The following is a 7,230-nucleotide window of genomic DNA, read 5'->3' as shown; positions in this document are numbered from 1 at the left end:
TCTTATGTGAAAACTTCAGTGACTGCTGACCTAGTCTGCACCCAGAAAATTTCTCTCGCTCTTTGTGTCTCATGTTTTCCCATCCTCATCCAGATCCGAAATTTTTAGAAAACATTGTCTCCATTGTGGCTCACAATGCCTGTTGACAACTTGCCGAGTTCGGCCTAGGGCCTCCTGCTGTGGCTGACCCGCGGCCCCGTGGCCTTTCCAAAGGACGCCCTGCACCCACTGTATACCACCTAGTGACTCTTTTAAAGAAAGTACTAAAACTAAACTAAACTCTTCCCGAACTGGCCATGAAGGCCCAAAGGTTCCGACCGGCCGCCGTGTCATCCTCAGCCCACAGGCGTCACTGGATGCGGATATGGAGGGCCCTGTGGTCAGCACACCGCTCTCCCGGCCGTATGTCAGTTTCCGAGAGCCACTACTCCTCAGTCAAGTAGCTCCTCAGTTTCCTGGCTGAGTGCACCCCGCTTGCCAACAGCGCTCGGCGCTCCGGATGGTCACCCATCCTAGTGCTAGCCCAACCCGACAGCGCTTAATTTCGGTGAACTGACGGGAACCGGTGTTACCACTGCGGCAAGGCTGTTGGCACTTAAGGAAAGTACAGTTTTTGCAATTCTACATCTGTAGATCTTGTATTCCCCTAAGTAAGCCAGTGCACTCAAGGCACAGAAAAATTACACATACCTTTCACCACCATATAAAAAATGATATGTGGAAGTAGTAATTGTATTTACCAGTCATTGATGTTTATTTCAGTTACTTTCATAATTTAGAATTTCAATTGTAAATTGAATTAATGAGATAGTCCAATTTGAATAGTGGGTTATTAATTGGGTAACAGAGGAGTTTTGAAAAAACTGTTCCGTAACAACCGTACTATTTTAGCAAGCGAGGTCAGTACGCTCCTCTAGAGGAAAGTGGCGAGTAATCATAAGCCTCAATGGAATAGCCCCGGAACAAAAACCTCGGACGGATCTTCTAATGACAACTGGATTACGTATTAGGAAAATCGGTTAGGCATAGCACACAAATTGAATATGTGTACATAGAACATGCATGGTGTCAATCCATAAGAGACTGAATTAATACAAATACTAAGACAAAAGAGAATAAATATCGCTGCCACGCCAGAAACTAAAAAGAAGCTTAAAGGTACTATAGGAATAGGAAACTATCTAGTGATGTACAGCGGAGTGGATATGAAGACTGGGACACAGGCAATTGTGGCACTGCTCAGAGAAGCAAGCTTTAAATTGGACAGAAGGCATTTGACAATCTTTGCAGTACGGAAGGAGCGAAGAAAGGAAAGAAGCAGCAAATACAAACGTTCTATTCTTCAGAAACCGCTGGAACAACTGAATGACTACCCTGTTGTAAGCGCCGGTTTAAACGCTAGAGTTGATAATTTACCAATACGTTATGAGAACGTCAACGGAAAAGAGATAAGATATTTAGCAAATCTCAATGAGCTGAAAATAACGGACACCTTTTAAAAGAAAGAAGACAGCAATAAGTGCATACGGAGTGCAAGAGAATTGACATCGTTAATACACTATGTCAACATAAAACAGAAAATGTTACCTCTCATTACCGACACATGTCTATACCGTGGGTCTGATATCTCCTCGGACCATTTCATTTTTGTTTCAAGAATTATTGTGTGAACAAAATGGAGAAAGTCAGCAGAATATAAGCGTGATGAAACAAAACCTATTTATTGCAGAACGACTGTGTCAGGATACTTTTTTGAAAGAAACAGCAAAAGAAAAGAACCAAGCTTATCATAACAGTCTAGAAAATTGCAGTGGTGCTCTTACAAATCTCTGTAGACAAAAAAAAAGAATGATAAAGAAAATGACTAGAGAAACGCATAGAAATACGTGGGATGAGTTTGTCAACAATACTGAAAATGATTTACATAGACATTAGCCATTTGCATTTAAGATGATTAAATATCTAAAAAAAAAAAAAAAACAAAAAAAAAAAAAAACGGAAAGCGATGCTGCAAAATTATAGCTCATAAAAGATACACAGCAATATCTACCAAGCTAGACTACAGAAGAAATACAGATATCAGGAAGGAATTAAATATTTCGATATAAACAGTAAGGTGACGAATATCGACAAAAATGATTATCCCATCTATTACGAATGGACAAATCAAGAATAACACTCCATTTTGAGCGATATACTCCGCAAGGTAAAAGATGCATTGGAAGAACTTCAAAACGATGGAAGGACCAGTTGCGGCTGCACGGAAGAAGAAGAAGAAGATAAAAGAAGAAAAATGGATGAAGTGCTATAACGAGTTATGGTATTATGAAACAGAACAGACTTTGTACACGAAAATTTAAGTGTTGACTTAATAGCAAGGGTAGAATGAAAAGAAGCTCTGAAAACAAGCAAAAATAGGAAGCTACAAGAATATTTAAGATTAACGTAGAAGTTCTGAATTAAGGCTCCTTCATTTGGACAATTTGTGTTGCATACAACAATAAATATCACAAGACTGGACATGAATGAAAGTGATTTCATCTTTTAAGAAGGAGGACAGAACAGTTTGTAGTAATTGCAGTGGAATCAGTATTATGACAGCTGATTACAAAATCTATGCAAAATTAATAAATTGAAGAGCGATAGCAATGAAGATTCCCTTACTGCTTGAGAAAAAATTTAGCTTTAGGCCAGGCCGTTCATGTACTGATAATGTATTCACTGTGAAACAGTTTAATGATAAACCTAGAGAATTCAAAACAGAAACGCATCTAGCGTTTGTTGAACACGGAACGACATTCAGCAATGTGAGAAGGAGGAATTTGTGGGAGATTCTGGATAAGAGGGGCTATCCCAGGCAATCAATGTTCTTAGATGTCTGTATAATCGTACAAAGGTGGTCTTAGAAGCCAATAAATGTCAACAAGGACCAACGTCAGGGCTGCAATCTGTCACTTTTGCTGTTTAATGTTTATATTGCCAACATCCTACGAGACTGGATGGATGAGAACTATGATTTCAGAACTGAACGTGAGAAAAGTCTAAGTACTCTGTAACCTGCGGACTACCAAGTAATATTTGGGAAAAGGAAAGATGAAATGCATATCGTTGTATGCAGACTAGCCCAAATTCACAATAAAGATAATTTGTGTTCTGACTTGGCAAGACAACCAAGTCACTATGCGAGGATGCCGAAAGGCACGCGTTAAGCTCACGCAGACTGGCGTGAGGTCTGGAACAGTTAAAGTAGTTGAGTCTAGTAAGAAAAGAACGTAGTTGCTGGAATACTTAACTTTAATCCATAATTGGTGTACATCGCTCTTGATGATACATAAGTGCAATCTCAATATACACTGGTAATGGCGCCTTGCTAGGTCGTAGCAAATGACGTAGCTGAAGGCTATGCTAACTATCGTCTCGGCAAATGAGAGCGTATTTGTCAGTGTAGCTTCGCTAGCAAAGTCGGCTGTACAACTGGGGCGAGTGCTAGGACGTCTACCGTGTGGCGGCGCTCGGTCTGCAATCACTGACAGTGGCGACACGCGGGTCCGACGTATACTAACGGACCGCGGCCGATTTAAAGGCTACCACCTAGCAAGTGTGGTGTCTGACGGTGACACCACAATTTGAAGATCTACACAAGGAAAACCAAAGTAAGTAAGAGTAAAATACCCTATAAAAATTAAAACTGTCGTTGATGGAAAAATAATAGAGGAAAAAATTCATTTTAAATATCTAGGCTATCATGTACCATATCACAGAAGCGTTAGATTAAATAGAAAAAAAGACATGCATTATGTTATGCAGAAGACGTAGGACTCGTTCTCTGTTATTTCAAGAATTGGGTCTTTGACCCATTCCAGCCCCCTATCATCTTTTCCTCGGTCGGTTAATGTATGTTACACCCTTTGGTATATAGGACCTTGCCAGCCTAAGTAGTCGACTTTCATCCATCCTATCCATATGATTTTCCCAATTTTCCTGTAGTAGTTACCTTAGTATTTAGGACAATGAAAGGTCTGACGAAAATATTCATTCCTTATTCTGTCCTGTCTTGAACATCCCTTTTTGATCCTAAAAATCGTATTCCTCTACTTGTATTTGTTGTTGTTCTTTTTTTCCCATTACCCATGCTTCGCTACCATGTATCAAACTAGAAACTCACATTGTTCTATAATATTTCACTGAAGTTTCTTTACCAACTTTTTTTAATGATTTTATTATTCCATTAATTAGTCCATACTTAAGTATCACCCGAACAACTGGGAACTAACATGCACCTCCAATAACTCCGTGGTCATCCATTCAGTTCTTCCTCTTCTGTCACTTTTCCCTTCCTAAAGCGTCCTATGCTGCTTCTTTAACGGACTGTTTCAGGAAACTGTATAGATAATTAGCATTTCAGTCCTCCTCCAACGTATCCAATCTTAGATTTAATCTCTGCTGATACAAACTTTTTCACACTTTCTTCTCGTAACTAATGTAGCCTATATTTTGGATCCTCTATAGTTCTACTTCCAGCATCCTTCTATTTCTACTCCTTTTTTAGCTTGGTCGTAATAGAAAAAGCAGCTTTTGAAATAACATTGAAATAATCGGAGCCACAGTATATTCCTCTTTTTACCCTTACATCTTGTACCTTAATTATATGCAGCCTTCGCACTGTCACCTCCAAAACATGTTACGTAAAACTATGTATCCGTTGAGCCCAGGTGAACGTAATGGGTTGTGTACAGTGTGGTTCGTGTTTGTGTTTGTTGTGTACGACTCATTACAAATAATGCAGCAAGAAATAAAGTTCGGCTATCGCAACGTCACCAAGTATGAGGTACTTAACTAAGCGTAAAGATGGTGTTGTAGTGAAGAAGCTCCCAATACGAGTCAGCCGAGTGGGTGGCTCTGACCGTCCTACATCGCGACAGCATAGGGCGCTCAGAGTCCAGAGCTGTTCGAGGCATGGCTCAGCGGGTGTGCACCATTGGGTCTGCCAGAGCCCACACAAACACTACCAGCATCTGAAAGAAACTTGAAATTCCATTGGTAGTGTAGACAGGCCAGTAGGACGGTATCGATACATGATACCACAGTGCTGATGATGAAAGAAGGCAGAGAATGGAACTTGGTACTGGCACATAGTACACACTCCTCTCGAAGAGCAGAAAGGCGGCCATTGGGGTTAGTATCTATAACCGATGGGCGGATCTCTATTAGAAGCGTCGTATGCTCTCACTCAGTGAAATATGAGAAATACTTGGAATTTAATCCAGTTCACTGAGGCAGTGTCTGCTGCACCACAACATCTTGACCTTTGAAAATTCGTTCCATGACTAATCTTCCAGCTGGCTAAACGTGAGTCGATCATGACCTCATAGGCGGGTGTTAGCGACCTTTAATAGATATATGGATGGTGGTCACTCATAATGCGTGCTATGATTTGTCGTCACAACATGCGTTCCATTCAGTATTTAGGCAAATGTCCCGCACTCAACTACTTGTGAGTGTATGTTTTCGAAGTAAAATTCAATTATGCCATACGTGTGATACGTTTCTGTATTTTTTTCAAATGGTTTTGCGTTACATTGTATTATCCAATCACAGTGGTGTTGTGGCCTTGAGTCCGAGTACTGGTTTACGCAGTTTTCCACGCTACTCTTCGAGTAACTACTGCAATCTACATCCTGCTTACTGCATTCATTTCTTCGTCTCCCTCTACGATTTTTACCGATCCATACTTCTCTCCAATATTAAATTGGTAATCCCTTGATGTTTCAGAATGTGTCGCATCAGCTAATCCCTTCTTTTAGTCAGGATGTGACAAATTTCTTCTCTCCCCAGTTCTAGTCCATACCTGCTCATTAGTTACGCGATTTAACCATGTAATCTTCAGCATTCTTCTGTAGCACCACATTTCAAAAGCTTCTGTTCTCTTTTTGCCCATATTGTTTATCGTCCATTTTTCACTGCGTGCGTGGCTGCATTCCAAACAAATACTTTCAATACTTTCAGAAGAGACTTCTCTACACTTAAATCTATGTTCGATGTTGGTTAATTTCTCTTCTTCAGAACCACTTTTTTGCCATTGCCAGTTTACATTTTATATCCTCTCTGCCTCGACCATCGTCAGTTATTTTGCTGCTCAAATGATACTATTTTGTCTCATTTCCTAATCTAATTCCCTCGGCATCACCTGATTTAATTCGACTGCACTCCACTAGCCTTGTTTTGATTTTGTTCATCTTATATCCTCCTTTCACGACACTGTCCATTTCGTTCAATGCTCTTCCACGTGGTTTACTATCTCTGCGAGAATTGCATTGTGATCGGCAAACCCCAAAGTTTTATTTCTTCTCCCTGTGCTTTAATTCCTACTCTATTTTTTTGTTTTTGTTTTCCTTTACTGCTTGTTCAGATTGGATAACGTCGAGGATACCTTACAACTATGTCTTACTCCCTTCTCAATTACTCCTTCCCTTTCAGGCCCCTCAATTTTTATGTCTGCCGTCTGGTTCCTGTACAAGTTGTATATTGCCTCCGTATCTTTAGTAGCGCTACTTTCAGGATTACAAAGAGATTACTCGAGTCAATATTGTCCAAAGCTTTCTCTGAGTCTTTACCTATCTTACCTAGGTTCATTTTTCTGCTATCGAATTCCAGACCCCCATCACATTTACATTTTCGTCTCCTTCAACTATATGAATAATTTCTATTCTCATCATACGTTTTTTCAAACTCTTCATCATCTGCGGAGCTACTTGGCATATAAGCTTGTACTACTGTGGTCGGCGTGGGCTCTGTGTCTATCTGGGTTCAAAATGGCTCTGAGCACTCTGGGACTTAACATCTATGGTCATCAGTCCCCTAGAACTCAGAACTACTTAAACCTAACTAACCTAAGGACAGCACACAACACCCAGCCATCACGAGACAGAGAAAATCCCTGACCCCGCCGGGAATCGAACCCGGGAACCCGTGCGTGGGAAGCGAGAACGCTACCGCACGACCACGAGATGCGGGCGTCTATCTGGGCTACGACAAGCATCTTACCGGCATTCTCATTTCCTTATTCATTATTGAACGCAAACCTGCATCGCAACTATATGACTTTATATGTATTTATAACCCTCATTCACCTGACCAGAAGTCCTGTTCCTGCTGCTACCGAACGTCACTAATTCCCACTGTATTTGACTTCAGCCTATTCATTTCCGTTTTTAAATTTTCTAGCCTACC

The 7,230-nt window shown here is 40.7% G+C and overlaps 1 pseudogene; it reads right to left on the bottom strand.

The window, feature by feature from the left end:
- Positions 1-475: 475 nt before the first annotated feature.
- LOC126093016 (5S ribosomal RNA) lies at positions 476-593 on the bottom strand (annotated as a pseudogene).
- Positions 594-7,230: the final 6,637 nt, after the last annotated feature.

This window comes from Schistocerca cancellata, chromosome 7 (genome assembly GCF_023864275.1).
Source record: "Schistocerca cancellata isolate TAMUIC-IGC-003103 chromosome 7, iqSchCanc2.1, whole genome shotgun sequence".
Classification (NCBI taxonomy): domain Eukaryota; kingdom Metazoa; phylum Arthropoda; class Insecta; order Orthoptera; family Acrididae; genus Schistocerca; species Schistocerca cancellata.
Note: the sequence above shows the minus strand (reverse complement) of the source record. Positions and strands in the feature narration are given on the sequence as shown.